The 21,588-nt window shown below is 47.5% G+C and overlaps 2 pseudogenes; one reads left to right on the forward strand and one right to left on the reverse strand.

Moving 5' to 3' along the window:
* Positions 1-551: 551 nt before the first annotated feature.
* On the reverse strand, positions 552-2,314 carry LOC136455557 (glutathione S-transferase T3-like; annotated as a pseudogene).
* Positions 2,315-2,645: 331 nt separating this feature from the next.
* LOC136455566 (DExH-box ATP-dependent RNA helicase DExH12-like) overlaps positions 2,646-21,588 on the forward strand; it is a 45,798-nt pseudogene continuing 26,855 nt past the window's right edge.

Genomic DNA, 21,588 nt, shown 5'->3' on the forward strand with positions numbered 1-21,588 from the left:
GTTACCATCTTATTTGTTGCTTGCGCACCTGTCTGCCGATAATCTACTACCTTGGGCATACCCCTAGATAGACTGCCGACCATATTTCATCGACACAATACATAATACAGTAGCTGACTAAATTAATCTGCTATGAAGAGGACCTGAGGGCAGTGTCCAACCTGCACTTCTATGTATTGTCGAACAGGCTACAGTAGGTTCCAGAGAGCAAATGCAGTGTCACGAGCCCAAATATATTTGTGATGGTGCAAACGTCAAAAGCAGCTCCTTTACAGAATAATATAGATAACAAGGTTCATGCAAGAACATTAATCAATCTGATATGCTGTGAACTAAAATGTTTCAGAAAATTAAACATGTCTCGCACTATGCTCAAATCTAAAAAAATTCAAAATCATGGTTCTACTAATTTCCAAGCCGTCTTGCAAGTATTTTCTTTTGTTGATCATCATAGAACTATTGCTGTCTGGTTGACATGGTGCTCATATCAATATTTATAATTCTTTCTTCTTCTCGATCCTGCTCAAAATCAAATTGTTCTTTGTCAAGTTTTATCCTTTCTTCCTACAATGGTCTTTTAGTATCCACTTCGAATGGTCTTTCAATATTTGCCAGCAATGTATGTACTGGAAAGTCCTGTGTAATGGGTCATCATTCTTATACATAGTTAATGCATTTGCTTGCTACAATGGGAAACAAGGATGACACATGAGATTCAGCTAAAACATATAGGAAATTAGTATGTGAAGGTAGGTCATCTAACCTTGTCATAAATAGATGCACCACTCTAATTTCGGGCCTCTACCTTCGAAACACAACCAACAAATATGTTGCAGTCATGTAGTATACTAGACCACCGACTCATTAGAGAACTTTGTGTGCGATCAGATTCAAAATCCTTTTTTGAATGAAAGTAATCATGTATTCTTTTCCAATAGGTATCTTTTGATTGATCGGCTCCTCTCACAGGATCCAAACTCACATTTAGCCACGCTGACACCAACATCTCATCCTCTTTAAGAGTGAAATTTTGGACCTTCTTTTATTTCCTTTGACCACAGCAGGGACCTCATCGCGTGCTTGTATTTCATTATGAGGTGAGATATTGTCAGACACTCCATCTGGAGGGAAACCTTCCATAATCATGTCGGTCAAAGATCTGCCTGAATCCATTTTGCCTGTAAAAACAAATAGCGACAAAACTTAGCTGCAGAATGTTAGTAATTTAGCCTGTTGCCGGATATGTACAGTAGGCTATCTATTTTCAGTTTCCATTCATTTAACGTTTCAAACATTCAATGAGTACTTTTAATTAGCAGATAGAGTTTTAGACATTCTGAAACTCTAGCAACTTAGTTTCAAACAATCTGTTAGATTACCATAATGGATTGTCCTAATTTGCAGTTTGCAAGAAATGCTTGAATAAAATTGATATTTGACCAAAAAAGACAATATATCTTCAACATGAACCTAGCAATCAGATGAACATAGATTTCTTGGGATGCAAACCAAAGCTACAGAATAATTTAGCCTGTTGCCGGATATGTACAGTAGGCTAGGTATTTTCAGTTTCCATTCAATTAGCGTTTCAGGCATTCAGATAGTGTCTTCCAGGTAGTGTCTTTTCTACATCCATTTGTCATGATCTATTACAATGAAGTGAAGAAAATCGAGTGCCCATGACTGAACATTGTGAAGTCAGCTCACTGTAATTTTCAAAGGTAGGCCACAAAGGAATATTTAGGCGACAAAGCACTATTATGCAGTACATCAGGAGTCCAGGACAACTACATATCACCAATCATATGAAGCTGCTGATGAACTCCCTGCCAACTATAAGACACTAACAGAGGCACGTAATTATCATCCTCCATCATCAGCCACCAGTCACTACTACCACTTTGATATCACCTCACATTCTCACCCAACAAAAACTTCAAGCGTCATGTGTGCCCACTGAATTTACCAAATACAACTGAACAGGACAATGTGCAGATGAAAAATTGGCACTACCGTTTCCACAATAGCAATAGAAAATTGGGGAAATAATAATGGATGTACTGAACAACGGTGAGAGAGGCCCACTAAAAATTAGACTCACCGGAGCACACGTCAAGGAATGGATTCGATGCAGTAGCAGCAGCACTGTTGGGTGGAAGGACTCATCGTCGCTGGCCTCCTTGCGCCGTATTCTCCAACCACGGTAGCACCAGGGAGTCCTGCTGCAGTTGGGATCTCCCATCCGCCTGCTGCTCCCATCCAAACTGCTGCTCCCTTTCGCCTGATGCTGCTCCAATCCACCTGGTACTCCCATTCGCCTGTTGTTGGAATAAAAGGGCAGCACAGTTGGGATCTCCCATCTTAGACGGCAGAGCCTATCCATGAGGACGCTGTGACATCATGGCGAATAAGGAAAGGGCGATTCAGAGGCCCAGCGAGTAGCAGCTTCCGTGGTGCGGCGATGACAGGGCCGACGAAGGGGAGGAGGCAATGGACGAGCTTGGGAGTTGGGAATCATCAAATGGAGCGGGTTGGGCCTGGATCCCCATGATGGGAGAGTTCAGTGCGCGGGCGGGAAGCTAGTTTCTGGCGCGCGGGAAGGATCACGCGTGCGGGGCATCCACCGTGGCTAGCTATTTCGGAAGATGGCGAGCCAGGTTCGCTTGCTATCTATGCCTAATGAGATTTCAAGGATAGCATACTTGCTATTATACAAAACCAAATAGGATATCTGTTGAAGTTCAATTTTTCCTGTAAAAATCTAAATATACCATACAGAACAAAGATAGCATATCTCTTGGAGATGCTCTAAGTCGGTTTTACACAGCGCATCTCTCTTGGCCTCTTCCCTCTCCCTCCCCTTCTCCGGCGGTCTGCCGCATCCGCAATTCTGCATCCATCTCCATCAGATCAAAATCATAAATCAAGGCAAAACCAAACTGGGCCTAAATTAAAAAAACAAGGAAACCCCTAAAGCCTCCACATACCCTCCTGACTCATCGATGGGAGGCCGACGAGATGATCCTCCTCCAACGAGCGAGCGCGAGGAGGACGATTCCTCCCCTCATCGCGCCCCAAAGGTACACCTCTCTGCTCTCTACCCCCTACTGCTCCTCCTCTTCGATCCCTAGGTTTCCCATTGCCTCTAATTAGTTTTTTTCCCAGTTCGGTAACTTGTCACCGAGGTGCACGCACGCTTCAAGCAGTATGAGTACCGCACCAACGCCAGCCTCATCCTCACCATCGACTCCCGTCCCCGCGACACCCATGAGCCCAGCGGTGAGCTCGAGACACTGTGGAACAGGATCGACCCCACGTCCTTCGGCAACCACGCCGTCCAGAACAAGCCACCGCCCGAGCTCGAGGAGAAGCTCTCCAGGTCACGCACTAGGAAAGCCAAGCATGACGCAGCCGACACTGGCCTCCCCCACCATGACACCAAGCGTAGGCGATGGGCCACCTCCGGTTGGGGGATCAGTGTCCTCTCCCTCACCGACGATGCCATCTACAAGCCTCAGACCAAGGAGACGAGCGCCATCTACAAGGCCCTGCTCAACCTCATCCAGCAGTAGCTCAGCGGCCAGCCGCTCGACGTGCTCACGGGGGCCACGGACGAGGTGCTCGCCACCCTCAAGAATGACAATGTTAAGAACCCTGACAAGAAGAAGGGCATTGAGCATCTCCTCGGCCCCATCTCCAACCAGCTCTTTGACCAGCTTGCCTCCATAGGTAAGCTCATCACAGACTTTCATGATGTGGCGGCCAGCAATGCTGCTGTCGGTGCGCCTTCTGTCGATGCAATGGACACCACCCTGGATGATGATATCAGTCTTGCTGTCGAGTGGGAAGAAAATGAAGACGATGAGAGTGATTTTGATCAGGTACATACTACACTCATATATGAATACCTTTAACTAATCTATTTATCTGTCTTGCCATCCTGCCTCACTTGGACCAAATTTTTATTTGCTTACCACCGTGTGTTTGTGGCCATCAGGTGCAAGATGAGTTGGATTATGACGACAAAGACAACACCACTGAGTTGAACAGTCCTGAAGTTATGTGTCGTGCAGAAAGTGACCAACAAGTAAATATTTATAGTTTTGCTGCACGTTGTGATCGGAGGTGACCTAGCACTCAATGACACAGGGTTTATACTAGTTCAGGCAACGTGCCCTACGTCCAGTTTGAGTCAGTCGATGACTTTATTCCTGAGCCTAGGTGCTCAAAGTTTGCAGTGGGGTTATAAATGAGAAGGAGAAAGATGGGGTATAAGAGGTCCGGTCGGACTCCAGTCAGAAGGGCTGAGAGTGACGGGAGCCCCACTATGAGCTAAGTGTTCAAGCGTGTGCTTGTGGTTTGAACCTGGCGGTTCGGTGGTTGTGTACTAGTGAACTTGATCGATCTGAATGAATCTGACCGAGCTTAATGAACCTATCTGTTGGAAGAGAGCACATCCCCTTTTATAGATGAAGGGGATAGCCTTACAAGTGAGAGGGAGAGAGTATGTATGCTTCTAAGCCTTGTTACCCATGTCGATGGGTACAGGATGATGGTAGGCGCCCACAACACTATTGGATGTTAGATACACGTGAGAGGTTGGGTTGTCTTCTTCGGGTATGGTAGACGTCGGTGCCTGCCACACTGTTGATACCTGGAGGCAGGCAAGGGGTTTTACCATGTTCGCCTGGTATGGTAAATGTCGGTGCCCACAACACTGTCGATGCCCAGAGGCATGTGGGGGGAGCCTTATCGTATGGGAGTTAATGACGCCCACAACACTATAGAGGAAAATATCAGCGCCTACAACACTGCTTGGGCTCTATTGTGCCATGGAGGTGCAGAGTACTGTTTATGCCGATGTACAAAGTATGACTTTCAGGATTACAGTTTTACTTGTGCACCCTGCCTTACTTTCTTCATCTGTTTCCTAGTCCTTACCGAGTGGGCGTCCCTGGTCGGTTGGTACCAGTCGGCTCTGATCGTGCCAGTCGGAGATGAGTAGAGAGCAGGGGCTTGGTGTACCCCGGTCAGGAGATGCGGGGTTGGAGTTAGAAATAGTGTTTTGGCCAGGCCTTCCGGTTGGAGACGTCGTCCGAAGGCGGGCTAGGGACTGAAATGAGCGCTCTGGTCGGAGAGGTGTGCCGGAGGCGGAAAATGGATGCCATTCCTCCTCGGCCAGACCTTCCGGTCGGTGACTGGATCACCCTTCTAGCCTGTCGTTTAGATACCTGTGCCGGCCCATGAGCTGCGCGTCATCTGCTTGGGCCGAGCCTTTTTTTAGAAGCCGGTCGGCAAGGAACCCCGGGTTTATAAACCCAATAGGAGCTCCTGAGCCCCCGGGCGATTCGAGTAGAATCATCTAGGAAATTTTTGCCTTGGCGGCGTGTGCGCGTGAGCGCACCCGTGGGTGTAGCCCTCGAGCCCCCAAGCAATTCGGGCAGAATCGTTCGGGCGGGTTTTCATGTTGCCAGCGGGGGTGGTTTTTGTTTTGTCGGCGGGTGTGCGCGAGCGCACCCACGGGTGTAGCCCCCGGGCGATTCGGGCGGAATTGTCTAGGGTGTGTTTGTTAGGGGGCATGTGTGCATGTTTTTTAGTCAAGACAGAGTCGTCAACCAAGGCGTCATTGCACAGCCGAGGCATTTTTAGTTTTGGGATCAGGTGAGACGGAGCTCACGGATCCTGACGTCGGTGCGGGCCGTGGGATCAGGTGAGACATAGCACGTAGATCCTGGCGTCGGTGCGCGCCACAGGATCGGGTGAGGCAGTTAGTTTATGGATCGGACAAGACAGAGCTTGTGGACCCTAACGTCGGTGTGCGCCATAGGATCGGGCGAGGCAGTTAGTTTAGGGATCGGACGAGACGAAGCTCGCGGGTCCTGCCATCGGTGCACACCATGGGATCGGGCAAGGCGGAGGCATGGATCCTGGCCTCGGTGCAGCCCGCGTAGCCAAGGCATTTAGTTAGTTAGTTTAGGGATCAGGCGAGCCGGAGCTCATGGATCCTGATGGGGTGAGTTTGGGGTCGTAGACCCAGACGTTTGGTGTGCAGTCGAAGCATAGCCGAGGATGGGGTGAGTTTAGGGTCATAGACCTAGGCGTTTGGTGTGCAATCGAATCATAGCTAAGGATGGGGCGAGTTTAGGGTCATAGACCTAGGCGTTTGGTGTCTTGAGCCCTCGAGCCCTGTTGGGCCTTGGTAGGGGTCGGTTTGAGTTGTGTGCGTTACCCCGTCCTTGGTTTCTCACAACCAAAGGGGCTGAGTTTTGTCGCTTGCCTCGATCGCTTGGGCTTGAGTGACGCGCTCGATGAGCTCGCTAACGGGTATGATCGAGTGGAATCTGGGTCCGTCGTTCATGACGGGGTCAGCATAGCCCTCTTGTGACATTCCACTGCACCTTTACTTACAACTCGGTAGATGCCTGGGTCATTTCGGAGACCGACCCGGGTGGCCTACTGGCCTTCCCTCGATGGAGATTCTGTGGGCTTGGCGAGAGGTTTAGGATCAAACAAGAAAGTTGAGATGACCTTGTCTGCTTTGGGGCAGACTGAGCGAGGGCCGCACAGGGCTCATCTGCATTTGCTCCCCTAGCTCTGTTTGACATAGGGTGGCCTTCGCACCCCGGTTAGTCGTTGCTCATGTTGAATGAGGCAACTGCCGCTTCGTGACACAACACGGAGCATTGTGATGCATTTCATTGCATGTGTGATGCTTAGTTCCTGAGCCCCCAGGCGGTTCAGGGCCTAAATCGTATGGGGGGCACAGGCGTATGGAATGAATGCATGTATGGATGTATGAAATGATTATAAAGAAATAGCGGGGGTCGATTGTGTTACCTTGATGACTCGAGTGATGGGGTTTGAAGAGCTCCAATCGGAAATGTTTGACCAGGACCCATGCTCGTCGTTCATGACGGAGTCGGCATGGCCTACATGGGGCGTCCCTTTGCTCCCTACCTGTCTCTCGGTATTTTTCTTGAGTTGTTCGATTGGCTTAGGAAGCCCGATGGTCTCTCCTAGCGAAGATCTCGTTTCGAGTTCTTCCAAGTCCCGCCTAGGGATGCGGAGAGCTGCTGGCGTGCGGTGGCGCTTTGGTTCTTACACCCAGCGTGTGGTAGTGGTGGGCCATACCCAGGGCATGTCACATCTGATCAGGCATTGTTCCATCTAGCAGGGTGCGTCTTATCGGTCAGGGCATGTCCCATCGTATCCCATCTGCATTAAATGGGAAATGGGAGAGGGTTTTTTGCTCTATCGTTTCAACTTCCCCGATCGGCACGCCTTCCCCAATTGTTGTGCCCTTTTCCTTAAGTAGGAGAAGGGAGAAGGTTTTTCGCCCCATTCCTTCACATGTTCCCCATCTGCCGCCTCCTCTTATTTTCCTTCTTGCCAAGAGCGTCTTTGAGAGTCGCGACGGTTCCTAGGAAAGAAAAAGGGAGAGAGCGAGGGAGAGGAAAAAACTCACAAATCCTTTCATGAACCTAGAGCGAGATGTTGGACTGGAGGTCATTCACTATGAGGGAGTCGGTGCTGAAGGCCTTCACCATGAAGGGGTTTCTGCCACCGAAGGAGGTGGCGCACTGGAGGGCTCCCGGGAGGGAGGAGTTTCCGCAACCTTGGGCCGGCGAGGTGGTTTCTTTTCTTGCCTTCCATGAGCATGGGTTAGGATACCCCGTGCATTGGTTCCTATGTGGGCTCCTCAATGAGTGGGGTCTGGAGCTGTAGCACCTCAATCCAATAGGGATGCTGCATATCACCAGTTTCATCACCGTCTGCAAGGCCTTCCTCGGGATGGAGCCGCATGCTAACTTCTTCCGACGTCTGTTCTCTAGGTGAGCTTTGCCGGTGGGGAATCCATCTAAGGTCACGCCGGTGGGGGCTTCGCCCTATAGAGAAAACCAAGCGTGGGAGGCTCGTATCCCATGTACATCCCCTATGACTCCAACCGTGGGTGGCATAGGGAGTGGTTTTATATGAGGAACCCACTGGAGGTGCCGTTCCTGGCGTTCACCGGTGGGAGGCCAGAGAAGCAGGATAGTTGGTCATGGGGCCCTTCCCATCGAGAGAAGAAGAAGGTGGAGATCATCGAGGAGGAGCTCCAGAAGCTTATGCGGTGCAGCCTTGACAAGGTACGGGTGTTCCATACCCTCTATCGCCGCCGGGTCTCTCCGTTGGCGAAGAGGACGTGACCGATGTGGAGGTACGGTGGCCCATCGGACCCTAATCATGCGTCGCCAGACGAGCTGCCGAATGATGAGGTCTAGAGTCGCCTCGACTGGGTGCTGCAGCTGAAGCCCAAAGAGAGGGTCGATGGAAAGCTCGGACCTCTCAACGCCTCGGTGGTGTCCAAACTCGTATGCTCTTCTCTCTTTACTCCATGTTCTTTTCCCCTCTGCTTTTGTGCTTTTTTGATTTTGAGTCGCCTGTTTTTGTAGGGACTTGATGCTTACAGGTCCCGACCGCACCTCCCAAAGGGGCTAGAGGGCGTGGCATGGTAGGCCGCCTAGAAGGAGGCGGCAGATGCCAGGAAGAAGAAGAAAGTCGAGGTGGCTCAGCGGAGGTATAAGAAGGAGAAGGAGATCGCCTAGCGCGTGAAGGCCGAGGAAAATAAGAGCGATGTTGAGTCAGAGCGTGAGTCAGAGGATCCCATAGAGGTGGATGACATGGTTTTCTCTGAGGAGGAGGAAAGCCAGGAGGTCATTGTGACTTCGGCAAAGCATCACGGCCTTGCGGCGATGTCTGCTGGTGATGAGCAGGAGACAGAGAGGCGCGCCAAGGTTCTTGTGCTGAGGAAGCATGCCACGAGTGTGGACACCATCGGTGAAAGGGAGGCGAAGCAGGCACGGTCACCATGCCCCTTGGTGGCATCGCCGGTCTTGTACCCACCTGCTGCGGGCGCAGCCGAGCTGACCAGGCGGCCAGAGGAGCGGGCTTGCACCTGTGCGTTGCCGGGACCAATGCCAGCGCATGACTTGCAGCAGGAGGATGCCCCGCCTACTGCTCCGGTCGACGTGTCTCGAGCTGAAGGTCACGATGACCCGCAGGCCAGGAAGGAGCCGGTTGGGATGACTCCACTCTCGGCTGAATTGAGGGAGCACGGGTCGTAGTCCAGGAGCGGTGAAAGCTCTAGTTTGGTTTTGGTGAATTGATGGAACCCTAAAGTGCTAACCTAGTTTATCAAGTGATCATGAGATAGGTAGCACATTCCAAGTGGTGAAGCAAATGAAGATCATGATGATGGTGATGCCATGGTGATGATCAAGTGCTTGGACTTGAAAAGAAGAAAGAGAAAAAACAGAAGGCTCAAGGCAAAGGTATAAATTGTAGGAGCCATTTTGTTTTGGTGATCGAGACACTTAGTGAGTGTGATCACATTTAGGATCGATAGCCGTACTATTAAGAGGGGTGAAACTCATATCAAATTGCGGTTATCAAAGTGCCACTAGATGATCTAACTCATTGCATATGCATTTAGGATCTAGTGGAGTGCTAATACCCTTGAAAATATTTGTGAAAATATGCTAACACATGTGCACAAGGTGATACACTTGGTGGTTGGCACATGAGCAAGGGTTAGGAACTTCACCGGCGCCCTAGATAGAAAAAATGGAGGTCACTGTAAGTGACCGGACGCTTGTCTCTGAAAGACCGGCGCATCTGGTCAGTAGTAGCAGAAAAAGCGCAGCGTCGATCATCGACCGGACGCTAGTGCTGAAATGACCAGACGTTGGCTGGCTGCATCCGGTCACACTGACATGGTTGTGCACAGAGGAGTCGCCGAGTGACCGGATGCTGGGTGTGTCCGATCAAGCATGATCGGACGCGTTCGGTCATGAAAAGTCGTCTCTGGATGCTTACTGGAAACGATCGGACACTGGGGGTTCAACGTCCGTTCACTTTGAGCTGCAGCGTCCGGTCGTCATATGACTATTGAGATCGGGCGTTTAGTATTTGAAGAGAGAGGACACGTGGCATGCATCGCGTGACCAGACGCTGAGGTCCAGCGTCCAGTCAATATGACCGAAGCGTCCGGTCACCCCGTGTTGTGCCCAGTGAAGAGATACAACAGCTCTATTTCGTGGGGGCCTCTATTTAAGCTCCATGGCCGGCTCAAGCTCTTTTTCTTGCCTATTTTGCATTGATATAGCAACCTTGTGAGCTTAGCCAAAGCCCTCCCACTCATCTCCATCATTGATTCATCATCTGTAACATCCAAAAAAATTACATTCTTTTAAAATTAGTAAATATGATTTATTTATGCAAATATGTGTGCATTAAAATATAGGAAAATAATAAATTTTGTGGAATTAAAATTAAAAATAAGGTTAGAAACTTTTTGATGCATACATGCTGCTGCATATCTAATTTTGTGATGATTGACATTGATTTAAAGTTCAAATGAATTCAAAACCTATTTGAAAATGTTTTTGGGCATCTATTTGGAAAAAAAGAAAAGAAAATCCTTCTCACTCTCTCCTCTCTCTCATTTCGGCCGTTGACCCAGCTCCCTCCTGCGGCCCAGCTCGCGCGTTACGCCCTGCCAGCCCAGCTCGCCTTCCCCTTGTGCGCTGCGTGGCCTAGCACAGCCGCCAGCCTAGTCGCGCGCCTCGCTCGGCCCAGCAAGCCGCGCCAGCCTAGCTCGCGAGCAACCGCTGGCCCTGCACTACGCGCTTAACCGCACCGCGCGCCTGCTCCTCGCGCCCTGCAGCTGACGCCCGGGCCCCACCTGTCGGCGCCGTCTATTTCCTCCTGCGTGGCTCGGAACCGCCCGCCCGCGCCTGACGCAGCTGCAACCGCCGCCACGACGTGCGTCGTGGGAGCGTCCCCTGCTCCTCGGCCTCGATAAAAAGGAATGTTTGCCGCCACTGTTGGTGTACTGTTCTAATGATAGGAATGTTTGCTTTGCATGAATGCTTTTGGAATGTTGCATGTTGCCGTGTTGGTCGCGTTCAGACGGTGAGGAGAACGTTGGAGACCAAGAATTCTTCGACGACCAGCAGGACCAGCAAGAGTTTGTGAACCAAGGCAAGTATAGCATGGGTCTACCTTGATGTCCTATTTCACTTTAATCAATTACTCATTTGTATGTGTCTAATTTTGATACCCGTAAGGACATCCTAGTGATTGATTATCCTATTCCTTGTCTCCTATGGGTTAAATGCATATGGGTAGATTGCTAGTGCTCTAACTGAACTTGATCTACATGATGATGAATGATTCTATGGAACTAAGAGTTTAACATGATTTATAATAACTGTTCCATAGGGCGAAGGTGCAAATGACTCTTGATCATGTTGCTCCCACCCTCCATAAGGACTTATCTGTCGGCAAAAGCTGGGACTGACAGTGCAACCAGGAGAGTCATATGGCTCTGACTTTAGCTCAGTAATAGGACCTTTTCTAGCTAGTTAGAGGTTACCTTTTTGGCGCAAATGGGGCTTGCCACGTTGGGTATAGGGCTGCCTCGGTTCCTATGAGTATAGCCGCGATGGATATGTGCCATAGGAAAGGGGGGTTCCTACATCTGCCTGCCAAGGAAACCTAGCGGCCCTAACTTGTTAGAGAAACCTATGAAATGGCTTCATAGTGTACCCTGCCCGCTCACCTTGGTAGTGACATGGGAGTAATTAACCCGGGCATATGGGGATCACGACTCGCGGTAAATGTGCACCACCTCTGCAGAGGGTAACAAACTGTTATAACAGCCGTGCTCACGGTCACGAGCGGCCCGGAAAACTCACAGAATAACTGGCTACTTGTTGATCATTTAAGTTGTTATATGATGATATATGATACATTTGACTCTGATATCTGTTCATATGGGATTAAATGGGAGCTTAAGCATAATTTAATAATACCTGAGAATAAAGCTTGACTTACTAAAAATGCTAACTGCAGTAAACCAGTGTCAACCTTTTGAGCTTCATAACCCCATGTTAACTTGTTAAGTACGGGATGTACTTACGCTTGTTTAATCTCTTTATTTGGATAAAAATCCCGGATGGGTAACAGATGACAACGGGTATGAAGATTTTCCTGAGGATTTTTAGGCTTGTGGTCAACCAGTTGACCTTCCCTGTGATGAAGCCTCACGAGAGAGTTACCTTTTATTTTCTGTTGTGATGTATAAGACTAAGTTATAGTATAACTCTGATGTATGAGACACCGTGATGATACTTTTTGTAATTTGTCAGCTTGTGTGTGTGATTGATTCCTGGGCACACACGAGTTTTGTGCATTCAATTTTATCCTTAAAATTGGGTGTGACAAATTGGCATCAGAGCCGTGTTAACTGTAGGACGCAAGCCTAGCTAGAAAATAGTCGTTTTAGCATCTTTGCTCCTTTGGTTTCTTGCTTACTGTCTTATTCTTGTTATTTTATTAAAACATTTATGCTTTTCATACCTTAATCTATTCTTTAAAATTGTTGATTCTAATTTTATCTCACTTTAAATCTATAGATGTCTCATAACCCGAAGACTGCTCGCCTCAGCACTGCTGGCTACCGTGCCCTGTTCACCCCACGTGCTCCACAGGTGGAGAAAGAGATCATGATCATCTCTGACGACGAGGAGATGGCTACCCTAACGCCTGCACCTGCTCCTTCTCTAGTCGCCGTGCCGGTCTATCCTGTTGTAGCTACACCTGAGGAGTCGACGGCTACTTCCCCCACACCTGCACCATCCCCAGCTATCCCCGTGGTGGATGAGGAGATTGGCTGGAAGTGCAAGTACTACTTCAAGCCAGCTCCAGAGACAGCCTACTACCACACACTCCTCACTCACGTGCTGGACGACTACTATCCCGACTTGCACGCCTCCATCAGCTACCACTGTGCCGAGTACCAGCATCCATTAGAGGCTACCTTCTGGAAGGTAGAGCTGGTGGTCACCGCTTGGAACGACATCAAGAATGGACATGAGGTGGAGACTGTCCACTGTGCCCCTGCCAGGAGAGCCCATGCCTTGGATGGCATGGAGGATGCAGCACAGAACGCCTACATCCACTACCATGATCGTCGCTTTGAGGCCATGAGGGAGGATCGCTTCAGGTTCCTTCCTCGAAATGATCATGAGGGTGTTTGGCAGGTTTTGGCTCCACCAAAGAGTGACCCAACTCTGGAAGCAACGGTGCAGCATGTCCACGCTATGCAGGGGGTGGATGAGGAAGTCAAAGGAGAACTGCGTGCATCCCAGAGGGCTCAGATACGCCTTCAGAAGCAAGTGGATGAACTTCGAGCACAACTTGGGCAGCCTTCGATCTACAAGAAGAAGCGCCGGTCCTTCACCATGATTGACACCGCTCCATAGGTGTTAGGTGCCTTGATCTAGATTACCACGTCGTTAGTTCGTGTTTCTTATTTAGTCTTGTTTGGTCTTATGAACTTGGATGATTAGATGTTTAATTTGTGAACTTGGTTGATTTGGTATTTGCTTGATTGCTGGAAGTTTGTGGGCATGTCCACAACTTCCTTAGATTGGAACTTTAAGTTTAGAAAGAAATCTTAATGCTGATGTCTCGCTTTATCTTATCTCTGTTGTGCTGATTTATGGAGCAGCCTGTGTTCTTTATCTGGTATCTCGAAATCCAGGCTGTCAAAAATTCTGAAAATTTTGTGGAGATAACTAGACTTCTGTATCTTTCAAATGTCTCTGGAATCACGTCAATATCTGTTCAGGTTTGTGAGATCTAGCTGACACAAGTTGATGTTCCTGCGCTGTCTGGAACCCAGAACAGTTTTGATTTAGCTCTACTTTTGACCATGTGTGTGTCAGAATTTGTAAAAGTGATCTAAATAAAAGTTGTAGCTGATCTCCTAAGATTTCTAACAAATCTTGGTGCACCTCTGTTGGATCTCTAAAACTCGAGTTATAACAGTTTTACTGAACTGCTGAATTTGAATCTTGTCCAGAAAATTCTCAGCATTGTTTCTTATCTTTTGTAAGCTCTCTATAATTTGGAAAATCTCTAAATTTTGCACATTTGTTGGAAAACAGATGACTGTAAGAGGAGGAAGAGGCAGAGGCCGTGGTCGTGGGCATGATGCTCTCATAAATCCACCACCACCGCCACCTGTGACCATGGAACAAATATTGGGAATGCAAGCGCAGCTGATGCAAGCTATGATGCAGCGCTTAGACAATGAACCAGCAAGAGGACCACCGCCTGTCCAGGTCAGAGATAAGCATGGAGAGTTTATGAAAGGTCGTCCCCCAGTGTTCACCCATGCCTTAGACCCTATGGAGATAGATGATTGGTTGCAGGCTATGGAGAAACAACTGAACATAGCACAATGCAATAACCTTGAGAAGGTGTTGTACGCTTCTGGGAAACTCCAAGGAGCTGCTCAGGATTGGTGGGAATCATTCCAGTTTGGACATCCCAACAATGCTCCTGCTATCACTTGGCAGGAATTCAAGGACAATTTTCGGTCATACCATATTCTCGATGGACTAGTGGAACTGAAGCAAGAAGAATTCCGATCCCTCAAGCAAGGATCAATGACTGTGGCGGAGTATCGGGACAAGTTCGCACAACTATCACGCTATGCTCCAAATGATGTAGCGGATGACAAGGATAAGCAACGCTGTTTCCTCAAGGGACTCTATGATGGACTGCAGCTCCAGCTAATGTCTAATACCTACCCTAACTTCTAGTCTTTGGTGAATCGCGCTATCGTGATTGACGATAAGCGCAAGGAGATGGAAGCTAAGAAGAGAAGGCTCCAAGGGCAAGCTTCTAGAAGCAACACTCGCCCACGTGCTTATCCCTAGCAAGGTTTCCAGTAGAGGAATCAAGGACCAACTCACCAGGGAAACCATGGTCAGTATCCTCAGCGGAACCAGTTCCAGCAACGCCCTCAGTACCAGCAACAGTTTGGAAATCAGCATCCCCCGCAACAGACCAGCAATCCTACAACACGCCAGGGAGTGCCCAACAATGCTCTTGTGAAGAGTGGTGCACCCAACAATCCCAATGCCTGCTATCGCTGTGGAGAAGTAGGTCACTATGCTCATCAGTGTCCTAAGAAGCAGAACCAACAAGCACCTCAGAACCAGACCAGCAATCAGAAGTTCAACGCCCTACCACCTCACACTGCGAAGGTGAACTATGTGTCATCTGATGCAGCTCAGGAGATGCCTGAGGTCATGTTGGGTACGTTCAATGTCAACTCTATCTCTGCTACCATACTTTTTGATTCTGGTGCTTCGCATTCTTTTATCTCCCAAGCTTTTGTTAGAATGCATAGCATACCTTTGTGTGCCATGAAAAACCCCATACTAGTAAATTCCCCGGGAGGCAGTATGCCCGCTTCTTATTGGAGCCCCTCAACTAGCATTTCCTTAAGGGGGGTAGACTTCAAAGTGAAGCCTATTGTGTTGGGAACAGCGGGAATTGATCTTATTCTAGGAATGGATTGGATGAAACAACACCGGGCAGTGATTCAGTGTCAGGAGAAATCTGTGGTTGTGACATCACTCAATGGAGATAGAATATGTGTAGAAGTGGTAGTGCAAGCTCAGCCTACAGCCGCAGTGAACCAGCTAGATGGAGAAGTCTATGAACAAGATCGTGTCGTGGAGGAGTTCCCGGATGTCTTCCCCGATGACTTGCCAGGTATGCCACCTGACCGAGACATTGAATTCATTATTGAATTATTACCTAGAACTATACCAATAGCTAAACATCCATATAGAATGAGAGTTAATGAATTAGAAGAGCTTAAGAAACAACTAAAAGAGTTGCAAGAAAAAGGTTTCATACGCCCCAGTTCTTCCCCATGGAGGGCACCTGTGATCTTTGTGGATAAGAAGGATGGTAGTCAACGGATGTGTGTGGATTACCGCTCACTTAATGAGGTTACAATCAAGAATAAATACCCTTTGCCTAGGATTGATGATTTGTTTGATTAGTTGAGAGGAGCCCATGTGTTCTCCAAGATTGATCTCCACTCTGGTTATCATCAGCTTAAGATCCGAAACTCGGACATACCCAAGACAGCATTCACTACACGGTATGGATTATATGAGTACACCGTTATGTCTTTTGGATTGACCAATGCACCTGCATACTTCATGTATCTGATGAATAAGGTGTTCATGGAATTTCTAGATAAATTTGTGGTGGTATTCATAGATGACATACTAATATTCTCCAAGACTGAAGAAGAACATGCTGAACATATAAGGTTGGTCTTGCAAAATCTTAGAGAGCATAAGTTGTATGCTAAGCGGAGCAAGTGTGAGTTTTGGTTGAAGGAAGTCTTTTTTCTAGGTCATGTAGTCTCCAATGGTGGAATAGTAGTGGATCCAGGCAAAGTGCGGGATGTACTGAATTGGAAACCACCAACAACTATAAGTGAGATTCGAAGCTTTTTGGGATTGGCTGGATACTATAGAAGGTTCATTGAAGGTTTTTCCAAGCTAGCCAAGCCTATGACAGCTCTGTTGGAAAAGAATGCTAAGTATGTATGGTCGGCTAAATGCCAGACAAACTTTGAAGAGCTAAAGAAGAGATTGACTACAGCTCCAGTATTAATCTTACCCAATTTAAGCAAGAACTTCTCTATATATTGTGATGCATCCCATTTGGGCCTTGGATGTGTGCTTATGCAAGAAGGAAGAGTGGTGGCATATGCATCTAGACAACTAAGGAAGCATGAGTTGAATTATCCTACTCATGACTTGGAATTGGCAGCTGTGGTTCATGCTTTGAAGATTTGGAGACATTATCTAATTGGACATAAGAGTGATATCTATACTGATCATAAGAGTTTTGAAGTATATCTTTACCCAATTAGATCTGAATCTGAGACAACGTCGTTGGTTGGAATTGATCAAAGACTATGATTTAGAAGTGCATTATCACCCGGGAAAGGCAAACGTCATAGCTGATGCACTTAGCAGAAAGAGCTATGCCAATGGACTTCAGATGACACTATGTCAGCAGAGTTGTGTGCTGAAATGGAGTATCTCAACTTGAGCCTTGTCACTAATGCAATGGAATTGGTGATAGAGCCTACATTGGAGCAAGAGATACGCAAAGGTTAATTGGAGGATGAAAAACTTAAGGAGATAGCAGAGAATGTAGTGTTCGGAAAGGCACCCAGATTCAGAATGGATGAGAATGGTACTCTTTGGTTTGGAAAAAGGATATGTGTACCTAAAGTGAAAGCTATTCGTGATGCAATTCTGCAAGAGGCCCATGAGTCTGCTTACTCTATACATCCCGGAAGTACCAAGATGTATTTGGATCTCAAGGAGAAGTATTGGTGGTATGGTTTGAAGAGAGATGTGGCAGAATATGTGGCTTTGTGTGACACTTGTCAAAGAGTGAAAGCTGAGCATCAAAGACCTGTAGGGTTACTACAACCAATGAAGATTCCTGAATGGAAATGGGAAGAAGTTGATATGGATTTTATTGTAGGATTGCCCCGCACTCAAAGAGGCTATGATTCAATATGGGTAATAGTGGATCGACTCACCAAGGTTGCTCACTTTTTACCAGTCAAGACTACCTATACTGGTGCAAGACTAGCAGAGTTGTACATGGAAAGAATAGTGTGCTTACATGGTGTTCCCAAGAAAATTGTGTCGGATAGAGGCACTCAGTTTACATCGCAATTCTGGCATAAAGTACATAGATCTTTGGGAACAAAGTTGAATTTTAGTTCTGCTTATCACCCGCAAACTGATGGACAGACTGAAAGGATCAACCAGATTTTGGAAGATATGTTGAGAGCTTGTGCATTACAGTATGGTGATAGTTGGGATAAGAGTCTGCCATACGCAGAGTTCTCATACAACAACAGTTATCAGAAGAGTCTCAAGATGGCACCTTTCGAGGCATTGTATGGACATAAATGTAGAACGCCTTTGTTCTGGAATCAGACTGGAGAAACTCAAGTGTTTGGACCCGATGTCCTTAGAGACGCGGAGGAACAAGTGAGAATGATTAGAGACAATTTGAGAGTAGCTCAGTCCCGACAGAAGAGTTACGCTGATACCCGCAGAAGAGAGCTGACTTTCGAAATTGGTGATTATGTGTATTTGAAGGTGTCGCCAATGAGAAGTGTGAGAAGATTCAATATGAAAGGAAAGTTAGCACCAAGGTATATTGGACCTTTTAAGATCCTAGAGAGACGTAGAGAAGTAGTTTATCAGTTGGAACTGCCTGAGAGTTTGTCAGGTGTGCACGACGTGTTTCATGTTTCCCAATTGAAGAAGTGTTTGAGGGTACCAGAAGAGCAAATTCCTTTGGAAGAACTTGCTGTCAAGGAAGATCTTACTTATGAAGAGTATCCGATTAAGATCTTGGAAACTGCCGAAAGAGTTACAAGAAGCCGAACTATAAAAATATGCAAGGTGCAGTGGAATCGATATACCGAGGATGAAGCTACTTGTGAAAGAGAAGAGGATCTGAGAAAGTCTTACCCACAACTGTTTGAGTAAGCAATCACCTGAATCTCGAGGACGAGATTCATCTTAAGAGGGGTAGAATTGTAACACCCTAAAAAATTACATTCTTTTAAAATTAGTAAATATGATTTATTTATGCAAATATGTGTGCATTAAAATATAGGAAAATAATAAATTTTGTGGAATTAAAATTAAAAATAAGGTTAGAAACTTTTTGATGCATACATGCTGCTGCATATCTAATTTTGTGATGATTGATCTTGATTTAAAGTTCAAATGAATTCAAAACCTATTTGAAAATGTTTTTGGGCATCTATTTGGAAAAAAAGAAAAGAAAATCCTTCTCACTCTCTCCTCTCTCTCATTTCGGCTGTTGGCCTAGCTCCCTCCCATGGCCCAGCTCGCGCGTTACGTCCTGCCAGCCCAGCTTGCCTCCCCTTTGCGCGCTGCGCGGCCTAGCATAGCCGCCAGCCTAGCCGCGTGCCTCGCTTGGCCCAGCAAGCCGCGCCAGCCCAGCTCGCGAGCAACCGCTGGCCTAGCACTGCGCGCTTAACCGCACCGCGCGCCTGCTCCTCGCGCCCTGCAGCTGACGCCCGGGCCCTGCCTGTCGGCGCCGTCTCTTTCCTCCCGCGTGGCTCGGAACCGCCCGCCCGTGCCTGACACAGCTGCAACCGCCGCCACGATGTGCGTCGTGGGAGCGTCCCCCGCTCCTCGGGCTCGATAAAAAGGAGCCGAGCCCCCCCCCATGCGCCCCCTGCTGTTCCCCGTGCCGTTTTCGCTCACTCTCACCTCGGAAGCCCCAACAACCGTGCACGGAGGAGCACCACCGACCGAAGATCGCCGTCCGCGTCGCCGCCTTCCCCGAGCCATCTCTGACCAGTTTCTTCCCCGCGGTGAGAACCCCCTGGCCTCCCTCTACCTCCTTGTACCGTTAATTTCGATTTTCATGGCTTCTAGTGCCCTGGCCGCATGCGCCTGTGTGCTCCACGCCGCCATCCATGGCGACCGCCGCCACGGCAGCACCCTCCGGCCATCTTTTTGGGCCAGCCATGATCCCCCGCTCCTCCGCTTCTTCCCAGTGCCCTCGGATATGCATTCCGTGGCCCGTGGGGCCATAGCCAAGCTCGCCGGCGAGCTTTCGCCGCCGTCCATGGAGTTTGCCACCGGCGTCACTGTGCCGACCGGGTCTCCTCTCTCTTCTCCCCCCCAGTTTTGATTCTAGCCGTCCGTTTTCCGATCTGCGGTCAAGATTAGAAGATACCTCTTCGGAGGTCAAATAGCTTAAGAGCCCCTCGGTTTTCATCTAATTGAACCCACAGTCCAATGCGTAGTTCCCCGAATAAGCATTCTCATTTTGAAAACGTAAAGTTCACTGCTTAAGTCTAAAATACGTTTTCAGTATTTACAGAAATACCATTTGAACTGTTTTGCTTATAAAATTGTCGTTTTAGCTCCGAATTGATCCATTCAAATCGCGTTAGCTTCGTAATTCCATAATCTACATGTTAGAATCACTATTAGTCAAGTTTGGAACTTTTTAATTTCATGGTTAGATTTAATTAAATATATTGCTATAGGAAAACCCGTTTAAATCATAACTTTCGCATTTTAGCTCCGTTTTCGTGAACTTCGCGTTGACGTGATCGTAGCGAGACGTAGATTTTTTTCACAAACATTTTACCTTGTTTCTGTACTGTTGGTGTACTGTTCTAATGATAGGAATGTTTGCTTTGCATGAATGCTTTTGGAATGTTGCATGTTGTCGTGTTGGTCGCGTTCAGACGATGAGGAGAACGTTGGAGACCAAGAATTCTTCGACGACCAGCAGGACCAGCAAGAGTTTGTGAACCAATGCAAGTATAGCATGGGTCTACCTTGATGTCCTATTTCACTTTAATCAATTACTCATTTGCATGTGTCTAATTTTGATACCCGTAAGGACATCCTAGTGATTGATTATCATGTTCCTTGTCTCCTATGGGTTAAATGCATATGGGTAGATTGCTAGTGCTCTAACTGAACTTGATCTACATGATGATGAATGATTCTATGGAACTAAGAGTTTAACATGATTTATAACAACTGTTCCATAGGGCGAAGGTGCAAATGACTCTTGATCATGTTGCTCCCACCCTCCATAAGGACTTATCTGTCGGCAAAAGCTGGGACTGACAGTGCAACCGGGAGAGTCATATGGCTCTGACTTTAGCTCAGTAATAGGACCTTTTCTAGCTAGTTAGAGGTTACCTTTTTGGCGCAAATGGGGCTTGCCACGTTGGGTATAGGGCTGCCTCGGTTCCTATGAGTATAGCCGCGATGGATATGTGCCATAGGAAAGGGGAGTTCCTACATCTGCCTGCCAAGGAAACCTAGCGGCCCTAACTTGTTAGAGAAACCTATGAAATAGCTTCATAGTGTACCCTGCCCGCTCACCTTGGCAGTGACATGGGAGTAATTAACCCAGGCATATGGGGATCACGACTCACGGTGAATGTGCACCACCTCTGCAGAGGGTAACAAATGTTATAACAGCCGTGCTCACGGTCACAAGCGGCCCGGAAAACTCACAGAATAACTGGCTACTTGTTGATCATTTAAGCTATTCTATGATGATATATGATACATTTGACTCTGATATCTGTTCATATGGGATTAAATGGGAGCTTAAGCATAATTTGATAATACCTGAGAATAAAAGCTTGACTTACTAAAAATGCTAACTGCAGTAAACCAGTGTCAACTTTTTGAGCTTCATAACCCCATGTTAACTTGTTAAGTATGGGATGTACTTACGCTTGTTTAATCTCTTTATTTGGATAAAAATCCCGGATGGGTAACAGATGACAACGGGTATGAAGATTTTCCTGTGGATTTTTAGGCTTGTGGTCAACCAGTTGACCTTCCCTGTGATGAAGCCTCACGAGAGAGTTACCTTTTATTTTCCGCTGTGATGTATAAGACTAAGTTATAGTATAACTCTGATGTATGAGACACCGTGATGATACTTTATGTAATTTGTCAGCTTGTGTGTGTGATTGATTCCTGGGCACACACGAGTTTTGTGCATTCAATTTTATCCTTAAAATTGGGTGTGACATCATCTTTGTGAGATTGGGAGAGAATCCAAGTGCATTGCTTGAGTGTTTGCATCTAGAGGCACTTGGTGTTC

Source organism: Miscanthus floridulus, chromosome 1, assembly GCF_019320115.1.
Source record: "Miscanthus floridulus cultivar M001 chromosome 1, ASM1932011v1, whole genome shotgun sequence".
NCBI classification, from domain to species: domain Eukaryota; kingdom Viridiplantae; phylum Streptophyta; class Magnoliopsida; order Poales; family Poaceae; genus Miscanthus; species Miscanthus floridulus.